Here is a 24,889-nt window from a genome sequence, read left to right as displayed (position 1 = left end):
CTACGGTGGCCCCTTTGACTGGCAGCTCCTCTCGCTTTACCAAAGGATGAGTAATAACGAAAGGAACCTCCCCTCCATTGTTGTCCCCTAGGACGAAAAGGCGGAGGTTGTCGAACTGCAGCGCCCAAAGACTTCGCTGCAGCTTTGGAGGTCTGCAACCTCTCAAGGCTCTCGTCAGCCTTGCTGCCAAAAAGATGTTCCCCAGTCAAAGGGCATGTTGAGGAGCCGGGCCTGCACATCAAGAGCAAACCCCGACTTCAGGAGAATCTCCTGAGCCAACTCCCACTCGTGAGAGATCGCGCTCGGCCTGCTCAGAGCGTCTGCCGTCTCGTTTTCGTCTCCGGCCAGATGAACTGCCGAGATCGAAACCTCCTGCTGGATTGCCCAGAACCAGAGCTGCATCGCCTCCCTGCACAGAGGAAGTGACCCTGTCCCCCCTTTTTGTTGAGGTAGTGCATGGCCACTGTGTTGTCCGTCAGGATCAGGACATTCTTTCCTCGCACAGTTGGCAGAAAAGCCCTCAGGGCAAGCCTGACGGCCCTCAGCTCCAACAGATTGATATGGAGTTTGGACTCCGACAGAGACCAACGACCGCTGAGAGTCAACTCGTTGGCATGAGCTCCCCATCCCGTGAGGGATGCGTCCGTCACAATCGTCACCTCCGGCCAGGGTAGCTAAAAAGGAGCCCCCTTCATCAGATTGCCTTCGACGGCCCACCACAGAAGGTCCTGGGCGACCGAGGACGGCACCTGAACAGGGTCCGACATCCTGCGGGAGGACTGATAACACTGGAGCTTGAGTGCCCATTGCAAAGATCTCATCCGCAACCTGGCCTCTGGCACCAGAAGAATGCAGGATGCCATGAGGCCGAGCAATCTCAAGAACTCGAACGCTGGGAGACCCTGGGCAAGCTGAAACTTGTGCACCATCTGCTGAATGTGATGAGCCCTCACCTGGGGAGAAAAACACTGCCCCAGTGACGTGTCGAGCACTGCTCCGATATACTGGAGCCTCTGAGTTGGTGTCAGGAGCAAACCCCCGACTTCCACAACCACGCAAACCTGCGTATTAAGTTGCTTGCCGCCATGGACCGGCTGACGCAATCTGCCATGTCCAAACCCGACTGAACGGCCTCACACATGGCATCCTTTCCATCCTGGACCATAGCAAGGAAACCATCCCGTTCGTCCCCTTCGGGAATATGTTCAGCCACTAAGGAAACACAGTTCCACAGAGTGTGCGTGAAACGAGACAAGGCACACACGGAGTTGGCCGCCTGAAGCGCCATACCCCCTGAAGAAAACACTTTCTTCGCCCAACCATCAAAACGCTTGTCGTCCCTATCAGGAGGGATGGTAGGATACGACGCCTGCTTTGCTGGGGCCGTAGCCGCCTGCACCACCAAACTCTCCGGAGTGGGGTGCTTGGTCAAGTAGCAGGGGTCGCTACTGGCTGGGCGGTATTTTTGCGGCAAAGACTTGCCCACTGCCGGGAGACTCTCGGGAGCAGTCCAAGCCGCCGCCACCCTCCTCTGTAGAGCCATATGGAACGGCAGTACCTGGTCAGTGGGTGGACCTTGGTCGTGGATATCCGGAAGGTCATCCTGAAGAAAATCCCCTGGGGGAGCAGACCACCCCAAGTACTCTGTGACCCTAGACATAAGGTGCCGGTACAAGGAGTCGGCATGAGTGCCAGGCTCAGGCCTACAAAACTCCACCTCCGGAGAGGTGTCCAGACCACTCGCGTCGTGCAGGGACTGACACAGGTCCTCAATTTGGCTATGGCCCAAGAGAATCTCATCTGGCACCGTATCAGGAACCATGCCATCATCAGAGCCCTCATCCACCTCTGAAATGTATTCAAGATGGCGGTAAGAGGGCACAGAATGGGGAACAAAGCCATGCTTGACCTTGGCCAGAACCTTTCTAGGGGGTTCCACCGTGCCCCGGGGTACCCCCGTCGAAACAGCCTCGAAAGGCGTTGAGGGAATCGAGTGAATCTGTGTCGACGCCGAACGCGGCACCGACGGCATCGACACAGGACTCGAGGGCGGAGCCCCGAGCGTGTCCCTTGACAGCCTGGGCGCCGATGGCGTCGACAACTTCTTTGGAGGCGGAGCCTCAAAAAAGTCTGTCAACAACCTCGGCGCTACAGACGTCAACGTCTTCCTCGAAGACACCACAGATGCACACGGTCTCGAGCTCGTCGAGGACCGGGCCCTGGAACGGGCATGACGAGAACGATTCCCCTTGTCCGAGCGGGACCTTTCCCGCGAATCGTGCCGACCACCCGAGCCTGAAGGCGTACGAGCGGTGTCTCTCGACCGTTCATGACCGACCAGACTCGGAGGCGCGGACAGACCAGTGCCCTGCGATTCGAGAATCGCTAGCATTTTCTTACCGAAGGAAGCCCATTCTTCCGGCGTCGCATGCTTGGTGGGATAAGTGACCCGCCGATGGGCGGAGTCCTCGGATGAGGATGGCGACCGATGACGGCGCTTCCGGGAGTGTCTCGAAGAGGCTGAGGAATGGCGGGACCTACTCCGGGACCGAGACCCACTGGACTTCTGACGACGATGCGGAGAGTCGCCGCTCAAATCGTCCGTCGAAAGCCCCGCAGACCTCGACTTCTGTGGCTTGGACACCTTACCTACCGACAGTTTCTTCTTGCGCTCCCGCAAGGCTTTGGACGTAAGCGACTGGCAGTCGACACAATCATCCGTGTCATGGCCCTCCCTGAGGCACCATAGGCAGGCGTCGTGCAAGTCCGTCACCGACATCTTGGACCCACAGTCCCCGCACTTCTTAAAGCCCGGACGCGTGGTGGAAGACGAGGTAGACATCACGAAGGATATACTACACAAACGAACAGGTTGGAAGAACCGATAAAGAACAAACTCTAAAGAGTCTAGGCGCGCCGAGATCTCCGAAGTGAACACATTCGCGGAAAAAACGGAACTGAGGCTACGGGCGTCGTGCATCCTACTTATAACATCCAGTGACGTTGGCTGTCTGAGGAGGTGCTCAAGGATGGCGTATCGACCTCAGCGACGCAGGACGCAGACGCCGAAAGATTTTCCGAAGCAGCACAGCTGTGGTGATTACTCTCATAGATATGGAATACGTCGGAGGACCCAATCCCCTCGAAAGAGGCTTTTTAAAGGCACACAGGGAAATCTCCAGAGTTCACTCTAGGCCAGTCCTCCACTTCTTAACACATAGGTGGACAGCCTGGTTGCTAATACTCTTTCAGCCTCAGCGGAGGCCTATATCGGCCGTTAAAGACACTCATCCCTCATAATAGACTTGCCTCCCTCAGGCACATAACTCAGGTTTTTAAAGTCCTAATACCCCATGGTAACACACTGAAACCTAGCGTTGTGTCAGCCTTTTTCACAGCATAAAGACTGAGAAAACAAAAGCCTGTTTCCCGGAGCCCACAGAGGCTAAAACAGCAGAGCAAGAGACCTTCTCGGAAATTCGCAGTGACCAGATTCCCAGTAACAGTCATAGCCCCAAAATGAATGTCTATATGTAGTTGGGTTCCTTGCATCTTTTCAACATATTTATCGCATCACTGTCTATCTCCATCTAAGGGAAAATATCAAACTTTATAAATATTAAAAGTGAGACAGCAATCTTGGAGTGGATACCAACTGTGGATTTACAGGACATCTTTAACAGCAGAAAACCTTCAAAAGACAGTGGTAATTGGGTGGAACAATACTCATAGCGTGCAATTGGAAGGCCAGGTAAGCTACCTTTTGTAAAGGTCACATAGGACAAAGAGAAGGGAATTTAGTGGGAATTTCCAAAATCTGTAAGAGAAACAAAGAACATTCTAAAATAAATATAACATCTCCACATACAATGATCAGACAGATAATTATTAAAAATGTTGCCCAAAAGTAAATTCCTGTTTAAGTGTGTTCCTACCATGTTAAATCAAAGTGGTAATGCAATTATAAAAAAACATTTTTTTACTTGATTGTACAGCCGTTTGCCGGTTTTTCCTATCCGCTTCCAACTTTTGATGCGTTTTTGCTGGCTTTCAATCATCTTGTCACAATTCTGCAGTGTGAGAACTGCAGGCATGCAATTAAACATGCAAATCACTTGTCACGATATGTTATACCATCTCATGATACATTTTATGTCATGATATACAGGTCATATCATTATCTCGGATATACTATACGGCTGCTATACACTCAATGGGAATTAGGGGGCAATATACAATAGTTACAAATAAATTGTTCCCATCTGACAAATATAAACCAATAATTTTATTTCTTTTCACTGTTTTGCATCTTATCTCATTGGTCGAGGTCACATATACATATAAAATTACACTTTTGCTGACAAACAAACATCTAAAGACATATACTAAAGTGCAGCCAATAATGCAGAAAGAAGAATTGAATCAATTATGAAGACATAAATCCAAAATCCTAAATCACCAAAGACCAGAAATCAAACACTAGAAAAAACACCCGGCCATCCCCATCGGGATTACACCTGAGGGTGTAAGAAAACATGGATCTAGACATACACATACTAACTAAATCATTTGATACACATTATGTCATACTAATACTATTTGATTTTTTGCTGTGATTCAATCACTAAACAACCCAATATTTCGGACAAATCAATATTAGGGTAGTCAACGCCACATTAACATTTTGGCGTATGTATTTCATGGAAATGCCTTTGTCAGGACATTTCACCACTTTTTCTCAATCTCCTGGCATTACACCCAATTGTTGTTCATGTTTAATGTTGACCAAATCAATCTATAAAATTTAATTAGGAATGTCTAAAATTAGCATTTTAATGCAATTCTTCTTTTGCAACACTTTTACATAACCAGCAGATTGCACATTTCTTTTGATTCTTGGCAGAATGGTATATCCTCGACTGAACTAGTCCCCGTAATTTTATCCTGAAGCAGTACAGCCTCATGTAGGCAATGGGGACACCAATCACACTCTGAAACACTTCAGCGCGATATAAATAAAATATCGATATAAATAAAATATCAAACAATTACCATATTAGCCACTTCAGGTTTTCTTTCCTTTCCCACTATCTTGATGTTTACTGTGGGTGACAGAGACAAACAAACTCTTGTTGTTGTCATCACATTTTTCATTTTAATTGCTTCCTTTCTTTCATTCCAAAAAGTAATAATATAATTACCTTTATATTATGAATGCTGTGACCCCTCTATCTCTATCATAGGGTCTTTTTTTTTTAGCTTCTCTGTATCAGCGTGGAAAGGTTTTACGGCTGTCTGTATCCACTGTTGTTCGCCACTACCTAATGTATGGATAATAGAGAATAGAGAGAGGACAAACAGTGAGTCCGCCAGCTCCTGTGTAAGCCCAGTATAGCTTTTTACCCGGGTTATAACTCGAACCCCTTCAAAAAGCACTACAGTCTCACCTAAAGTATTAGTTTCCAGTCATGCAGGCTCAAAGGGTTACAATCGAATGGCATCCTCTTCACTTGGGGGTTAGGGGGAATACCAATGGAATACAATTCGCCTTTAGATCAATTTGGAGACTAAACACTACCAGGACAAGGAAGAGAAGAAAAGAAAGCAGAGGATACACAATTAGTCCTCCTAATAGTATGGAAGTTGATATAGCCCTACCAGGAATATACCACTACTAATTTAAAAAAAACCCAACAAACTCACCTAGAGTTCATGCTTCCACCCATATATGCTCGTGGGGTGCAGTCCCGCGGCATCCTTTTTCGCATAAAGAGAGGATCATTACGTTATGCCAAATGTTTAAATTAGGTTGGTAAGTAAGCCCTTCAGCAACATAGACAAAGGCTTCTTTTCTTTACAACAAGCCGCAATGTCGCTAGTACCACAAGGAAAGAAATCATGGGTGCCATCTTGGAATTGGTTATTAAGGTATGGTATTTCGTCGTCAACCATACCTTCCTCGTATTTTCGCAGCATGCTTGTTTATCTTTCTTATATTCAGCTTCGGAATACAGATTATTCTCACATTCGTTTTTTTATTGTTATTTTACCTTGGATTTCCAGATTTGCACATCATTCATTACTTTATTATAATAGGGGACACTTGCTAATACCCAATCCATCAATGTATTTACAAAATACTCATCAGGGTCTCGTTTGTCGCTCTAAGAACAAGGTGCCTCTCCAATCTATGACCACCAAATTCCCCGGATCTCTCTCTCGGTTTGCATAACCTTCACTTAGTTAACAGAAAAATGGGCCGGCATTCTAATATACCCTTACATTTAGTTTTAATGGGTGCCATCTTCAGATTGTCTTGATGCAACAAAGCACACAATAAAGGTATTGTGTTGTATATTGCTAATGTACCTTATTTATACGTGTCATATGGTCCTATTGTAATCACTATGGTAAGAGCATGGATATTCTAAACACGTTCTATTATTTCTGCTTTTCTTTTAAAACCTAATTCTTCAGTTCGTTATGAACCATTATTGCCACTTCAGTTCCCATTATTATTCACGATATTCATGTATTTTAACTAACGTACATTGTGTTAAAATATTTTAGCCATTTTCTGTTCATAGAAGCATCCCCAGTGCAACTCCCTGTCTTACATAATCATGCTTTTTTGACACATAATCGATTCAGTAATTAGCAACATCTGTATATTTTACATGAATATAGTTTTCCAACTCAGATTTCATTCTCATTTGTTTTACAAAATTAACAACTCCTAAATATTTCACAATTCGTTGTAGAGCTCCTTTTAAAAAATTCTATTTTACAAATACATTGTCCAGTCATTAGAATGTAATCGCTGAAAACCTCAAGGTAGCTTTGTTCCAATTCTTTGATTATAGCTCTTCAAGTTATACAGAGTAGAACAGCATGAAAAAAAGGGTAGGGGTAGACGGTGGAAAAAACTATTATTGTTATGTACCCTTCGTTAAGTCAGGTTGAAATAGCTCATTTAGTCCTTCAAGATATCTCTGCAATCTAAAAATCCATTGAGACTCTTTCCCAACATTGTGTAATACAGGTACTTTATCCAGAATCCACCAAAACAATTCTTCAGGCGTATGTTGTTTTTCAACATAATGTTAAACTAAGGAAGCTCCTACTTTTTACATTTTATTCGCGAGCAGTGCTCCAAAATTCTAACTGGTGCCTCCCTACTAGTTTGTCCTACATAAAACAAATTTGCACGGGCGTCTCACACAATAAGCCACCATGCTGGTTCTGCAGTTGGTCATTGTTCTCAGATGCCAGTCTCTTTTGTTTGACTTTAAATGATGTTACCTTTCCAACGCCTAGAAACACTTGTGTACAGGTGCGTTATAAATGACATATCATATCATATACTTGCAAGCTGTGCCAGTAGCACAAAGAAAGTGGCCCACCAATGGTTCCAAATTCCACAATCTTTGGTTTCACTTCTTATTGAATGGACCAGGTGGTCCATAATGGTTTTTGCTCTTCCAAGTGCAAATCGTGGGACTTGAGGTTCGGGCACGTGTACTTTTACCAAATGCTAGAATACATTAATCACATGTTTAATAGTTTAATAGTGTTAGGGCAGGGGCAGAAAGTGGAAACACACGTTACAATATCTTGTGCCTGCAGTTTATCTTTGGTGGTGAACAGCATCTCACGTGAAGTGTATTTGGCTCTTCTTTTAGACTGAACAATTCGTTTTTTCAGATATCCTCTTTCTCTTAGTCTGCTATCTAACTGGGAAGCCGGATACTGTCTTCTGGCTTCATGCAATTCTTTTTGATCCACAGATACTGACGATACGGCAGATTTGCTCTAGTATGATGTGGATGTGAACTCTGGAATTGCAGTAGGGTGTTGCGATCTGTAGGTTTTCTAAATAGGTTGCATATTAGGCCTACCTTTTTCCACTCGAATTTCAAGGCCGAGAAAAAAACATTTTTATGTGTGTAATGCTCACTGGTTTTTACAAGAGATTAACCAGTCACAAAAGGCTTTGAGGGAACTCACATCACCTTCCCAGATCATAATATCATCAATATAACTGAGTCATTCTTTCATGTGGCTGCCAAATACATTGTTGTTTGAAAAGATGCGAGTGTCCTCAAATTTTGCCATGTCTAGGGTAGCTAAACTAGGGGCGAAAGATGCACCCATAGCCGTACCAGTCACCTGTAGGTAATATTTTTGCTTGAATTCGAATTAGTATTTCTCTAAACTAAAAGCCAAGAGTTCAATGATGAACCATTAACACTAGATTGTATATGTGTGCTAGTAGTAAGGAAACCTCAAGCTACTTCAATCGCCTCACTTTGTGTATGCTCGTATAGAGCGACGTAATGTCAAGAGTGACAACTAATTCCTTAGCAGAATCAAACAGTTTATCTTGAAAGATGTTAATTACTTAGGTACTATCTTTTAAGTATGTTCTTGTCTCCACACAAATTGGTTGTAAAAAATGATAGACAAATTGGCATAGTGGCTCAATATTGAACTACGCCCTGTCACAATTGGTCATCCTGGTGGATCAGTCACTGATTTATACACCTTGGGTAAGGCAAAGAAGTTTGTGGTACGAGGGTTTTCTGCATTCAAGAAATCATACTCTTTTTGGCATATGCAATGCCTTTCTAATGCAAAGGATCTAACATCTTCTATCATGGCTTGGGTGTATTGTATTGTATTTGTCATTTATGCAGCACCCTTTCCCCATTTGTATGGCCTCCATGCGCTTTGTGGTTGGAATGCTTTCGGGGACCGAAGTCCATGTGTGAGAGATTCTAAGAGTAAATTTTAAGATACGTGCGTGCATTTTGTCAGGTTAGGACTTAGGTGGGCTGTCTAGGCTCCAGTAAGCAGCCCAGAGGTCAGGCACGTTGGCGGGTATTGTTGGTGGTTTAGTATATAGTGCTAGAGCTAGGCACTGTATGTGTGCCCAGTTAGACCGAAATCTTTTGTATGTTGTCGCTGTATACTAATGGCAGAGATGTTAAGATACGTCAGGGGTTTCAGTGTGGACAGCTATGCAAGCTGCTAGACCAGATTTGCATAGCCATACCTGCATTCTAAAGTGCATGGATAGGTGGCCGGGCCTGTGTCCACAGACGTGGTACAAGGTATACATACCTTAAATTCAGAGGGTGTTCATCTTCGATGTCGTTTTCCTAGTCCAAAGCGATTGGCTGGTCTCGCCAGCAGTGGTCTCCCTAGATTGAGAACCTGAGCAGTGGAAGAGCGCTCTGGCGGGACGGAAGAGTGATGTACGATCGTCGGGGAGTTATGGGGCGGGGCAAGTTTATCACGGCGTGCCGCTGCAACCGCTGGCGGCATCCGTGGAGGTTTGGGTGGATAGGTGTGTTGTCGGGCTCCTTTTCAAAATGCTATTTTACGAATACATTATCCAGTCATTAGAATGTTATACCCGAAAACCTCAAGGTAGCTTTATTCCAATTCTTTGCTTATAGCTCTTCACGTTATACAGAGTACAGCACGAAAAAAGAGAGGAAGGTGGAAAAAACGATTATTGTTATGTACCCTCCTTTCAGTCAGGTTCAAATAGCTCATTTAGTCCTTCGAGATGTGTCTGTAATATAAAAATCCATTCAGACTCTTTATGAATTAGGACTCTTTCCACAATGTACAATGCAGGCACTTCCTCGAGAATCCACCAAGAAATTCTTCAGGCATATGTTGTTTTTCAACAAAAAAATGTTGAACTAAGAGGGCTCCTACTTTTTTACATTTTATTTGCGAACCATTTTCCAAAATTCAAACGTGTACCTCCCTACTAGTTTGGGCGTTTTCATCAAACACATTCGCCGAAACATCAATGATATGTCGACTACCCTGATTTTGATTTAAGTCAGAAATATTGGGATGTTCAGTGACTGAATCAGAGCACAAAATCTAATTGTATTAGTACAAGATAAGGTGTTTTATAGGATTAGTTTTTTTAATAAACCACAAGAGGTCCTAGGGCAATTGTCACTACTAGCATCCTCATAACCCTCTTAGAAAAGTTTGAAACAAATAATTGCTCTTCCAAATGGGATTTAATTTCTTACAAAGTACAAAACTCAACTTTATTATACAATTCAAGAACACAATTGTAAACAAACATAATACACACCATACTTCAGAAAATTGCAATTATTAAAAGTCCATATGACAACTTTGAACATCAATTCATATTAAAAAAATTATAATACTTTTCCCCAATGATTTGCAAGTCAATATGCATAGCGTCGGTCACCTTGACTCCCAAGTCACGCTATGTTTCTCGTAGCCCAACTTATACGTTTCTGTCCTGTATGGCTTGAATTTACCAGACATTCATCAGGGGCAAACTTGTGTGTATCTAAAACTAAATCCTTTTGTAATCCTGAGGATCTGTAAGGGAAAAAGAGACACAATAAATTCTAAGTAATTGATCTAACAATCCAACCTACCTCCCACCCCTCCCCCAAGGGTATCAGGTTAGTGTCCATTTATCTACCTGAGAGGTATAGCTGTATATATTTGTATTTTGTATTTATTGTTTTATATAGCGCCTTAATCCAAGGTGCTTTACAGTTAACAACAAAAACACATCAAACATGGAACAGTAGAAGCAATAACAGTATACATGAATCAAACCAGAAAATCGGCATGTAGAACAATTTGCATATGAGAAAGAAAAGGAGAGGACAAATTCCAAACACACTGCAACCCTTTGTGTTGCTGTAGCTGTCTTTCCTATGTCAGGATGGGTATCAGCTTGTCTTGTTTAGCCTCACCTAGAGGGATAAAAACATCACCCACTTAATTTACACCACAGTAGTGTATACCGTTTGTTTATGACCAATCTTATTTCTGTCTTAATTAGCATAAAAAAGTCTGTCGTCTTACCTCATAATGAGAGGAGAATTAGGAAGGATAGTGATGCCTCAAAGTAGCAATATGGAGGTTAAACACTTCTAGTTGTGGCTCCCAATTTCTAGGGCTGAAAAACATATAGCAAGGAGCCAGATGTGATAAGTCCTACATCTTCCATCTATCTCCATCACAACCTTATATGTATTTATAACTTACTTCTAGGTACGATCTCCTAGTCACAAGTCAGGTTCCAAATGAGATTACTTATTCCCTTAGTAGGCCTGGTATCAATCCTTTGCTGGTATTGTGCTTATCCATCAATAATGTCACTACTTTATTTAGTTCCAAAATATGCCATTTAATAGTAAATACATTTTTAAAGTGTATCAAAGTTTACGACACGTGTTTCGACCTTTGGTCGTTTTCAAGGCATTACACTAAAACAGTTAATCTATCTGTTTATAACAGATGATTTTGTGGGTTACAATTTAATCATTGGTAAAAACAGCTGTCCAAACCATTACCATTGAGTATGTTGAGAAGAATGAAGGGTAATAAAAATAAGAATAAAAAGGTGGGAAAAAGAGAAAAGAGAAAAAAATAATAAATAACATTTGTAAACAGTTTTATTTATCAATATCCATGTTGAGAATGCAACATTTTTCTCAAACTTTAAACAAATAGACACTTTGATCAAACAAAAAGTTGTGCTAATAACATCTTATATCAAAGACTCGACTCATGTTTTACAATTAGTATCAGCTATCACATGGCAACCAAACTATGTACTAGTAACACTCAATGTAAAATCACTGTATACGTCGATTGATTACATATTAGCCATAAAAGCAATTGATTTTACATATGCTGATTTTTCAGCATCAAATAGGCATCACATAGAAATGACAAAGGAGTGCCTTAGGGTTACCCTAAACAACAACTATTTTCTATTTCAACAAAATGACTACTTACAAACTAAAGGGGTATCGATGGGGGCAAAATATGCTCCACCTTTAGCTAACCTTTTTATGGGACAGTTTGAACAAACTCATGTACTTTCCAATCTGGAGTATGAACAACAAATTATAATCTGGAAAATATTTATTGATGATATTCTAGTGATATAGAAAGGTACTTCGGATTCTTTCTGTTTATTGAACAATTGAATGATAACAACTTTGGTCTGGAATTCACGGGACATAGTAATCCTGCTAATATTGAGTTCCTAGATTTACATCTCTATATCAAGGATGAAAAAATAGCAAGCAAAACATTCAGGAAACAAACTGAGGGTGCCGCCACCCTCTTTGCCTCCAGTTGTCACAAGAGTTCAACTATTCACAACATATTCACGGGGGAATTTTTCTGAGCACGCAGGAACTACAGTGACGATATGGATTTTAAGCTTGAGTGCGATTTCTTGAGTGAGGTTCAGTAAAAGAGGATACAGTATCGAATACATTTCACGAGCACAGAACAAAGTCATGAATGTCATACGCAAGGATATATTGAAACCTAAAACAGTTGAAAAGGTAAATAAACATCGGAATGTCTGTATAGTTACCAAATATTAAGATGATACTAATCGGTTATTTAGTATAGTCAACAAATATTGGCCTATACTAAAGATGGACAAAGATCTGGATGAATACACAGGTGATAAACCTAACTTCACATAGATACAGGCACACATGATTAGAAATAAAGTGAGCCCCTCATTTCTTAAACCTATGGTTACGCCGTTTTTGGGAACCAAAACATGGATGAGACCACGTACAGAAGGATTTTATAAATGAGGGAATTGCAGCATGTGCAAACATGCACACCCCGATACGAATCAATATACACATTCTGATAGAATGCTAGTTCATATAATGGATCTTATCAATTGCAGATCTAAGTTTGAGGTACATGCCATCATCTGTGTTTGTTGTCGCACTTATGTGGGCAGTACCATAACGGAGTTATGCATCTGTATCAGGGAATATTTGTCAAGTTTAAATTCACAGGACATGCGACTGCCTCTGGCAATTCACTGGCAGGAACATCATCAAATCAACAACAAAGATGACATACGCTTCATAGGTCTACGCAAAGTAATGACTGGTATTCGTGAGGGATATAGGAAGCTTTTGTTGAGACAGGCACAATCAAAAATGATATGTTACCTACACTGTTTGAGAACATGAAATGAATGTATTCTTATGATGTGACATCAGGTATAAGTCAACTTTTATATGTGACCTCAAACAAGGGCAGATAAAATAAGTAATATAAGATTAACTGAATATTGGAACATTAGAAATTCATGATACATGTATTTTATATGAGGCATTGATACTAGGCATAACACAATGCTAACTAGAGCATCTATCACGCACACATTTTCCTTTCTGAATTTGAAGTGTAATATTGAATGTTGTTGATACTTGACCGTATAGAGAAATGTACTAATAGATACATCTGACATACAGCTCCTCACCCAGACAATGTCTATAAATAAAGACACATAAGTCAATGACCCCGACATGTTAAGGTATAATGTATAATCAATCAACAAAGGCACACATATGTTACATTTTATCATCTATTTGGCATCCACTACAAGTAATCTGGGCCATTGCATAACATATGGTATGTAGTAACTATCATACAGTAAGGGAATTTGAAACACTATAGAATCAGGGTTAATCGCGTATATGTGTATCCAACTGCATTTGACAGTGTATTAGTATTATCATACTTTTACTAATCACAGCCAGACACTTAATGTGGAAAGTGTATTGCAACACTTTAGAATGAGACAGATGGACCAACTTAGATTTTTAATTTATTGCAACATACATTTTATTATTTACTATTCTCAGTGGATAAACTAATTACATAGGATAACCCAGAATAGATACTCGTGACCAATATTAGTTTTTAAGACGTTGACAATTTAAGAGAGACTAACACGTTCAGTGAACGTCAATACGTTGTCCGAATACTTGAAAAGTTATTTAAAGTTCCAAAATGGCAATCATGAGCGAATGCCATGCCGAACGCTGAACCGACTGTTTAAAACACTGCGCCGAAGACTAATAATGACATAGGTAAATGCTTAGATTTACAGGGCATGAATTCTTAGTACATGGTTATATTCATTCTGTACTCAATATTTAAAAAGATTGACTCAACGAATAACAATGGGCTACTAATCTTAACCCATCCAGATGCTGATAATTATCAGCTAATAACCCAAGCAGACACCAGGAAACATATAAAGCCGCGCCAAGATCTGTTATGTCCTTACGGAACCTAAGGTGAGATTAATTGAAACGTGAAGTCAATAATGAATTAGCTAACAAGAGATGTTTCACTTAATTGCTTTCTGAGACATTAGATCGAACACATGCACCCAAAAGGAAGAGACTATTTGGTGAGCCCCCATTAAGGGCCAGTTTATTATCAAATAAGCACTAAAGACGCACTTTGCATGGGGAAACCAATCTTCAAACACTAATGTCGTGAATAAGCATTGGTGTAATTGATACACTTTTAATGGGCACAGGTGGGGGTGAGCAACTCTATCTCGCTTGACAGCATTAATAGGACAATCATGCTGTATTGTCAAAATATCCAAAATGGACCAATGAATACTTTGGGACACCGATTGTCTATGTCATGTGTTTAAAGTTTGAGAAAAATGTTGCATTCTCAACATGGATATTGATAAAACAGTTCACAAATAGTATTTTATTTCTTTCTCTTTTCCCCCCTTTTTTTCTTATTTTTGTTACCCTTCATTCTTCTCAACATCCTCAATGGTAATGGTTTGAACAACTGTAACACATAGATGAACTGTTCTAGTGCAAGGCCTTGAAAACGACAGAGGATCGAAACACATGCCGTTAAACTTAGATACACTTTAACAATTTTTTTACTATTAAATGGCATATTTTGAAACTAAATAAAGTAGTAACATTATTGATGGATAAGCACAACACCAGTGAAGCATTGATACCAGTTACATGTTTTGGGGTTTGGGGCTGAATCCCCACTTTGCATTGGTCTGCAGCTATCGCCACATAATGAACACGCACAACAATCACTTATTAACCAAGCGCATTTGCTGCCCATTTTGCCCCTTAATAGACCTGAAATCATCCATGAAGCAATACCTTTAGATATATCTGGGGCTTAAAAACTGTTTGGATTTGTATTTCCCTATTTATTGGTGAGAAATCTTACCCTCTCTTCTGTGGATGATGACCTTACTGAAAACGCAGGAGAATCCAATTTCCACCGCGTTCAATTTATAATCAGCACAGTGACATCATCACGCCACGCGGTGGCGTCATCGAATTACACGATGACATAATTGCCGTCACTACGCACCCTACAGCCTGTCGCTTTTGTAGCCACTTGCTCTGACGGTGCACTGGAAATACACCCAAGATATGGGGGGGGGACTGTGGAACAACTATGATTCCCTATACGCCATGGAAGTGTATGATTATTTAATGTATTTGTGTTGTAAGACAAGATGTCCCTCATATGCACAATCAATACATGACTTGCCACACCACTGCCATACTCTAAATGACTATGCCAGACATATTAGTGGACAAGATTTTCAACATCCCCTCGCAACAAGCTTCTCAATGAACCATTATGAATTGATCTGCACTAACTCCCACAATTCCACAGGGTTATAATGCAATTTTTAAGCATAATTATTGGCAACACATAAAGCATTGTAAACCATCCACCCTTCAGTGCAAATAACTGATCTCAATACAATTTGTATAGTGTAATAACATTGTATGGGTATGATACCCAAGCATTCCTAGACATTTCAACACCATGGCTACGTTAAGCATCTCGTAACGCAGATAGGATGCGTAAATGTGTCACCATCAAAACCAAGTGTACTCTGCGATTGATGAACAGGTAATGCCTATGTTACATTATGCCACTCAATATTCTCATTGAGCCCTCTTATGTGGCTATGGGTCCAAAAAAATGTTTCTGGTCGAAGTTAACAATTTTCTGTTGACATCTTCCTGTGATTTCCCTTTTACTTTTCAGAATAATCCACTTAAATTCAGTAAAGGCATGTTTCTTCTCCATAAAGTGTTTAACTAAGGGTATCAATTCGATTTTATTTTAAGGCAGCTTCTGTGTTCAGTCATTCTTGTCTTACACTTCCTATTAGTCTTCCCAATATAAATACAGGGACATGGGCAAGTAATCCTATAAATAATATTTTCTGTATTGCAGTTAGTGTGCTCTTTCAACACCCACTCATGTTTTAGACCTGGGTCTACCAATAACACCTTCTTGGTCTGATGGCACATTACACAGTTCCCACAAGGGTGATGACCTACCACATGGGGTACGTTGTGTCTGTATCCCTTAGATCTGTTTTTATTCACGATGATATTGCTTATGTTTGTAATTTTGTTTTAAAGCTAACAATGCGGCTGGCATGCTCATAACCTTCCTCCAGTTCATAAAACTTTTTACCTTAGATGATAGGTTATTAAATGTACTCACAAATACTAGGTGGGTTTCCTTTCTGTCTTGGTCAACTCCCGTCTTCTTTTCGAAAAGTGCCTCTCTATTGTTGTTGAAAGCTTGTTTGGCCGTTTGTCTCACTTGCGGGTATATCCCCGAGCAATCAATGTATTGATTAGTGTGTCGGCTCCTTCCTCAAAGGCTACCCTGATACTGCTATTGTGTTTTAATCACAAGAATTGGCATAAGGGTAGGTTGTCTCTGACGTGGCTAGCATGGGGACTGGTATAATGCAGTAAGGCATTATTATCCGTGGCTTTCACGTATGGTCTCACTAATAAATGTCCAGGTTTCTGATAGTAGGTCACATCTAAATATTTGACTTCGATGTGGCCATGAACACATCGATGTATCTTAGCCACTTGGTTATTTTCCCTTTGCAGGGATTAATATCTGAATCTACAACTGTCTGTTCGAACATATTAACATATAGATTTGCTAGATTAGGCGCCATGGCCGCTTAATTTCAACTGCCCCATAAATTGAAAAAAGCTATTTGTCAAAGCCAGTTCCGTACACCACAGAATGAATAAGTTGCTAACCGGGTGGTCATCTTCCCTTTTGAGCAAAGTTTCCTCCACTACTTCCAGGGTCGCTCTTTGGGGAATGTTGGTGTATAGCGACTGGATGTCGAGACATATTAGAAGGTCTTTGATGGGGTTAAAATCTAATTCCTCTATTTTGGTAATAGCATCTCTTGTGTCTTGTTCATAGCTTTTCATCCTGAGCATAAAGGGTCCAAGGTAAAATCCACAAATTTCGACAAAGCTTCTAACAGGGAGTTACCACCTGAAACAATGGGTCTGCCAGGGTTTCTTTCTAGATTTTTGTGGATTTTGGGCAGTATGTAAAATTCGGGTACCCTTGCTTTCTCTCTCACCAAGTAATCTCCCTCTTGTTTGCAGATCAAGTGCATTTCTACTGCTTTTTCTACCTTTGTTGTAATGATCTTAAGTCTACCACTCGGATTATGTGCTATCTTTTGTATCTGTATTTATTGTTTTTATATAGCGCTTTAATCCAAAGCGCTTTACAGTTTAACAACAAGAATACATCAAAATACATCTTTTGGTAACTAGTCTCGTCAGACAGTAGTCTAAGACATTCGTCGAAATAGTGCTCTGTGTTCAAAATCACAATAGCACCCCCTTTGTCAGCCTGCCGAATTACCAATGATTAGTTAGCATTGTATGTATACATAGATTTTTTCTCACATGCTCAGGTGAAATCCCAACAGGGATGGCCGGGTGGTTTTCTAGATTCAATTCTTTTTTCTGCACTATTGGATGCACTTTCGTATATGTCTTCAGACCTTTAGTGTGTGAGCAACAGTGTATTTTATTAATGTAGATGTGACCTCAACCAATGAGATAAGTTGAAAAACAGTGACAAGAAATATAAAAAATTGGTTTATATGGATAGTCCAATGGGAACAATTATGTTTTACTATTATCTCTGACAGGTCATGTCGTGCTATATACTGCAATGTATGTCATGACTTGTCATGTTACGATATAGCTCACAAGGCAGAGTAGGTGCGTCCTTTTTCTTTCTTCCCCTCCACTGCTTTTAAATATTGTGCTTTTAAATGGGTTTCACTCCATTGTTCCCTCCCTTTGCCCTGTGGGCGCTTTGAAAGAATATTTTACTTACTGTACAAGCGCCTAAAAAGCAAGCAATAAGATAAATGTAACAGGGTCTAATAAAGAGGGGCTTTTGGCAGCCTCTTAGCACTTGCAAGAGGAAGAAAGTGAGTGCAGAAGGAAAGGCAAGTTGTGAATCCCAACATGTTGCTACATGCTGTAGCAGGTAGTTAAACAGTAGCTGCGATCTGTGAGCCGGTAAGATGCTAGCTAAATTGGTGTTGGGATGGAAACTAGCCTATCCCACCCCCTAGACGTTTCCAAATAAGACAAACGCCATGGTGATATAATATACAAGGGGGGAACAAACTGCATTATCAGGCCACATGTAAAGGCCCAGAAGATCTTAGAAGTAGATGCACGGCACTAGAAAGGTTCAGAGCCCTCGACTCTATTTTGTATTCGGCCCAGAAGGTCACACGGCCCAACTACTGTATAACACAATGGGTTTGCAAGAGCTCTGTTCGCACGGAAGTCCACTTCCCCCTCGTCCCCTCAGTGTTGTAAATATTTTTTATCTTTCAATGGAATGTGCCCTGCAAGAGCGCGAGACAACACCAAGCTCTGCGCTGTGTCCGTTCATCTCCACTAAAGTGCAAATAGGCCTCTAACCCCCACCCATCCAGGCCGGAGCCCGCCCCCACACCAGTGACTCGACCCCCACACCTTTGCATTCCTCAATAAGCATGCGACCCCCTGGTCCCGACCCCCATCAAGTGTCCACAGTAGATCTAAGCATGCGCAACTGTATTTCTTCCTAGCAGAAGAACAAGTTACTTTCTTACCTGGTAACGTTCTTTCGATGGGATGGTCCGACGACATATTCCATATCTATGACAGGTAATCACCACATCTGTGCTGCTTTGGAAACTTTTTTGGGCGTCTGCGTCCTGCGTCGATGACGTCGCTGCGCCGTCGTCGAGGACCTCCTCCGACGTCCGACGTCATCCTATGTGATAAGTAGGATGCACGACGCCCGTAGCCTCAGTTGTAGTTTATTCCCCCAGAACGTGTAACATTAGTCAACTGCCAGTCAGAGACAAAGCCTTGCGGAACGTAAGCTGCAATCGCAAAAGAAATTCTGCAGCAGGGAAGGCAGGGAGGGAGCGATATGGAATACGTCGTCGGACCATCCCATCGAAAGAACGTTACCAGGTAAGAAAGTAACTTGTTCTTCAAGGGGATTGGGTCCTCCGACGTATTCCATATCTATGACAGACTCCCAAAGCAGTACCAGAGCAAGGAGGAGGGAAAGAATTTAGAATCGAAATTTAGAATTGCCAATCAAATAGCAGAGCAAAGGACCGCCTTGCCAAAGGCCAGATCCTGTCCTCGGATGGAATCGAGGGAATAGTGACGTACAGATGTATGTACAGAAGCCCAGGTGGCTGCATCACAGATGTTGCGAATAGGAACACCCCTCTGCAGGGCAGTAGATGCAGCCATACCCCTGGTAGAATGGGCCCGCAAGCCAGCCGGCGGGTCCTTACCCACCAAGCGGTAACACTCTGAGATGGCCAAAATAATCCAGCGAGACAAAGTCTGTTTCGTCACAGCCTGTCCCAACCGCTTTCCAGCGTAACCAATAAAGAGTTGATCGTCCACTCTGACCCGGGACATGCGTGAAACATAAAAGCTTAAAGCTCTCCTAGGATCAAGCCTATGGAGCCTCTCCTCTTCCTTACCAGGATGCGGAGGAGGATAGAATGCCGGAAGAACAACCTTCTGGGCCAAATGAAATTCCGAAACCACCTTCGGAAGAAAAGAAGGACGAACTCTAAGGACAACCCTGTCCTTGTGAAATACAGTGAAGGGTGGCTTAACCGAAAGTGCCTGTAACTCACTCACTCTGCGAGCGGAAGTAACCACAACCAAAAACACAGTTTTCAGAGTGAACAGCCTCAAAGGACAAGAATGCAAAGGCTCAAACGGAGCATCCATAGAACAAGGTTTAAATCCCAACCGGGCACCAGGAAAGGTGACGGAGGGAACACATTTATGAGTCCTTTCAGAAACTGTGAAATTAAAGGGATTTTAAAGTAAGAACACTCTTCAGACGAGCGCTTAAAGATGGACAGCGCTGCCAGGTAACCTTTAATGGTACCCACTTGCAAGCCCCTGTGGGCCAAAGAAAGTAAAAAGGACAGAACCATGGGGATGTCACATGCAAAAGGATCCACATTCTGAACTCTGCACCAGTCGCAGAACTTACGCCAACGGCAACGGTACAGAGACTTTGTTGCTGGCCGTCGGGCCGAGAGCAACACCTCCATCACGTCTTCAGGGAGGTCCCAATCCTTATACCTCAACCTTTCAGAAGCCAAGCGTGAAGGTTGAGGGATCTGACCTCTGGATGGAGAACCTGACCCCCCTCCGTGAGAGCAGATTGTCTCGGTAGGGAAGAAGACGTGGAGGGCAGATGGACAAGTCGAGAAGGTCCGGGTACCACGTCCTCCGAGCCCACGCCGGAGCAATGAGGATCATCCGGGAACCGAACTTCCGTAACCTCCGCAGCACTTGCGGGATGACGGGGACTGGAGGAAACGCGTACAGCAACGGGAATGACCACGAACGCGTCTCCTAAGGCTCCTTTTGGAGGAAATTCCCGCGAGCAGAACCTCTCACACTTCCGGTTGACACTGGAGGCGAAGTGATCCACTTGAGGGGTCCCCCAAAGGGCGAAGATCTCCAGGAGAATCTCCTGAGCCAACTCCCACTCGTGAGAGATCGTGCTCTGCCTGCTCAGAGCGTCCGCCGTCACGTTTTCGTCTCCGGCCAGATGAACTGCTGAGATCGAAACTTCCTGCTGGATGGCCCAGAACTCGAGCTGCATCGCCTCCCTGCACAGAGGAAGTGACCCTGCCCCCCCCCCTTTTTGTTGAGGTAGTGCATGGCCAATGTGTTGTCCGTCAGGATCAGGACATTCTTTCCTCACACAGTCGGCAGAAAAGCCTTCAGGGCTAGCCTGATGGCCCTCAGCTCCAACAGATTGATATGGAGTCTGGACTCCGACGGAGACCAACGACCGCTGACTGTCAGCTCGTTGGCATGAGCTCCCCATCCCGTGAGGGATGCATCCGTCACAATCGTCACCTCCGACCAGGGAAGCCAAAATAGAGCCCCCTTCATCAAGTTGCCTTCGACTGCCCACCACAGAAGGTCCCGGGTGACCGAGGGCGGCACCTGAACCGGGTCCGACATCCTGCCGGAGGACTGCGACCATTGCATCTTCAGTACCCACTACAAAGATCTCATCCGCAGGCGAGCCTCTGGCACCAGAAGAATGCAGGATGCCATGAGGCCGAGCAACCTCAAGAACTCGAACGCTGGGAGCGTCTGGGCATACTGAAACTTGTGCACCATCTGCTGAATGTGAAGAGCCCTCACCTGGGGAGGAAAACACTGCCCCAGGGAAGTGTCGAGCACTGCTCAGATGTACTGGAGCCGCTGTGTTGGCGTCAAATGGGACTTCTTTAAATTGAGGCAGAAGCCCAGCCTGTGAAGGGAGTGGCAGGTGACGGACAGATGATCCAGGACTTGCTCGGGAGAGCTCCCCCTGATCAACCAATCGTCCAGGTAGGGGTAGACGTGAATCCCCCCCTTGCCCGAGATGCGCTGCCACCACCACCATGAGCTTGGTGAAAACCCTCGGGGCGGAGGTCAATCCGAACGGCAGGACTCGAAACTGAAAGTGCGAGTCACAACCGCGAACCTCAGGTACTTCTTGTGCTTGGGATGGATCGGCACATGGAAGTAAGCATCCTTGAGGTCGCGAGACACCAACCAGTCCTGAAGCTGACGGGCCTGGAGGACTTGAGAGAGGGTAACCATCTTGAACTTGTCCTTCCTGAGGAGTTTGTTCAAACGGCGCAAGTCCATGATGGGTCTCAATCCCCCGTCTTTCTTTGAAACCAAAAAATAAGGGGAATACCATCCCTTGTTTCTCTCCGCTACAGGCACCAGTTCTATGACGCCTTTCTCCAGTAGGGCTTGAATTTCCTGCGCAAGGAGCGGATCCGGACTCTGCAAAGAGAGGTTCCCCGGTGGATTGTCGTGAGGCCTCTGCCGAAAGGGAAGACAGTAGCCGTGGGTTATGATCTCCAGAACCCACACATCTGAAGTAATGGCACGCCACTCTACAAGATGCTGCGCCAGCCTTCCCCCAACCGGCGAACCATGGGACATGGCCTCATGACTGAGAGGTAGCGGCTGTGGCATTACATGAGGGCAAAGAGGCAACTGCCCGAGCGGCCTTGGCACCACGGGTACCCGGTCGTCCACCTCTGGTACCCCTGCGTTGGCCTCTTTGACTGCCAGCTCCTCTCGCTTTACCTGACGAGTAATAGCGAAAGGAACCACCCCTCCATTGCTGTCCCCTAGGACGAAAAGGCGGAAGTTGGCTAACTGCAGCGCCCAACGACTTTGCTGCAGCTTTGGAGGTCTGCAACCTCTCGAGGCTCTCGTCAGCCTTGTTGCCAAAAAGGTGTTCACTGTCAAAGGGCATGTTGAGGAGCCGGGACTGCACATCAGGAGCAAACCCCGACTTCCGTAACCACGCAAACCTGCGTATCACGGTGCTTGCCGCCATGGACCTGCTGACGCATTCAGCCATGTCCAAACCCGACTGAACGGACTCACACATGGCATCTGGTGGCAGAATACAGACCCTGGTGATAGCAAAGAAAAAACCAGTGTTGCAAGCGACTGCAGATGCAGCCAGAATCCTGCAATGAAGTGACCATAGGCGCACACTACAGACGGTTACAAAAATGGCATAACCTGTGGTTCAAATCTCCACATGGTCCAGAATTAGCAACAATACTTTTGGAGAGGTGTTTCATGGTACTAGCGTGGAACGAGCATGGGGAACATATACTGTGGACATCTCAGAGGTTAACATAAAGATCTGTGGTTGTGATTATCAAGATGCAGGCCAGCACAGCGCACCCATAATGGCGTACACCGGCAGTGCGCAAATATCGCAGGGTGTAAATGATCCAGTTGCAGTTCAAGTCATATCACAGTTCAAGAATCAAAGTTCAAGCGATCCATTTTCAAACCGCACAGAGCAAATCAACAGTGTGTAAACCTCAAAGTGTAAACAGACAGGATGCTAAATTCTGAATAAAAAACCAACGCAGAGAAAATCTTAGCTGCCAGTTGCTAAGCATAGTATGGGAGGTTTAAACAGGTATGGCAACGTGGTACATCCTATCAAGTGTGATTGGGTGTTGACATGATATATCAGGGGATGCAGAGAACAGTAGGTGCAGTGTGTTGCCAATATTGTAGGTCGGACCGCTGACATGTAGCGAGATTTCTATGCATTCCAGGGGGTTTTCAGACAGTTCTTGGTAAGAGACGACATTGTGCATCCCATAAGGCGACAACAGCTTTGCTGATGGCGACCAATAACAGCACAGATGAATTTATGTTTTGGTTTAAAAAAGAATGGATGAGTAGGCCCTCTAGGAAAACACTGAGGGTTGTAAAATTTGGCCACCCGACACGCCGAAACTACTGCACTAGCGTGCAACTGTGAGGGAGATAGTGTATGAGGGACGAACAGTAGGCGTTTGATTATTTACCCACCCGTTACCGGTCTGTGGCCATGGTAAACCGTGTGGTTCTTCTCACCGGCATCCTGCCCCTCCCCACCCAAAACACACCCTCCTGGGATCTCCTTGAGCTAGCTTTATCAAGAAGTGACATCAGACTTTTTGCTCAAAGTTCCTGACAGTGTTTTTCAAAGCAATGATCTGAGAATGAATGGCTGAATTCAGTGCTCCAGATAAGATTTTGAAGTGCGAGTATTCTACTCCGTATTTTTTTAAGTTGGGAGTAAAATGATTTTTAGGGATAAAAGTTCATAAGCGAGTGAGCATGTGTTGGGGAAGAAGGATAGCTAAGGGGCAACGCGTTTGTCTTGGAAGCAAGACAACACAGCACAACACAGGTTTGAATCGCGATCCCGTACTTAGAAACCATTCGCTGGTATTAAGAGCGTTATAAAAGAACAATTATAATATAAAACAGATTTTTTTTGTCAAATATTTCTATGCATGCACATAAAAATGTGTACATCTTCAGATCAGGCAATAATACTAGTAGAGGTTCTTCATGTACTACTGGTCGAAACATGAAGAGCTGTGTGGGTGAAAGCCGTGGACATGCTCCTGTCTGTTTCCTATGTTGTGTTGGCAGTATTTTTACTCTGCATTTTTCTTTTTGGGGACAACTTGCCTATTTGTAGGGAGTAAAAGTGGCCGATACACCTCACATCTGTTGGGATGAATGGCGTAAATGCTCTACAGATGAAATAAAAATTATTTTGCCAAATGTGGCTAGCCACTTGTATTACAAGTAGGATGTGCGTCCTGAAGTCCTGTTAAAAACAGGTATTGGCAAAGCCAACAGTTTTGGTGTGTGTGTATAGGTATTAGATAGGCATTCCACAGGCACAGCTACTATATGACCAGGTACTCGGACTATTGTGCAGCTGCTAGGATTGATGCCCAGTTAGTACCTCTAAGGCAGTGCCTGGCAAATACCACCCTCATGTCCACACAAAACCCAAAACTGTTGGCATTGCCAATACTCGTTGAAGAAGGGGCTTTTTAGTGTCGGCAGACCTTTGTTGCCATTAAAGTACCTTGCACTGAAAGAGGCATAAAAAGATTGTTAAATAAGCACGCCCCTTTAAGTTTGATTCAGAAAGCTTACAACATCAAGAAGGGCGGCTTCCCAGATCGATGCAACCCAGTTGGGTAGCATATCAATAACTGGGAATGAGCAAACATGTCTGTACGATTTTGTTTTTTTCCTCTCTGCCT

General features: G+C 43.5%; 1 long non-coding RNA gene across 1 annotated transcript in view; it reads right to left on the bottom strand.

Moving 5' to 3' along the window:
* Window positions 1-4,263: 4,263 nt before the first annotated feature.
* The window catches only part of LOC138569838 (uncharacterized), a 164,491-nt gene continuing 143,865 nt past the window's right edge, over window positions 4,264-24,889 (bottom strand). Inside the window, exon 2 of the long non-coding RNA XR_011303343.1 lies at window positions 4,264-10,386. This is a non-coding gene — a long non-coding RNA (uncharacterized lncRNA). The remainder of the gene's footprint in view (window positions 10,387-24,889) is intronic.

The sequence above is a fragment of the Ambystoma mexicanum genome, chromosome 2q (assembly GCF_040938575.1).
Source record: "Ambystoma mexicanum isolate Mex_15411 chromosome 2q, UKY_AmexF1_1, whole genome shotgun sequence".
Classification (NCBI taxonomy): Eukaryota; Metazoa; Chordata; class Amphibia; order Caudata; family Ambystomatidae; genus Ambystoma; species Ambystoma mexicanum.
Note: the sequence above shows the minus strand (reverse complement) of the source record. Positions and strands in the feature narration are given on the sequence as shown.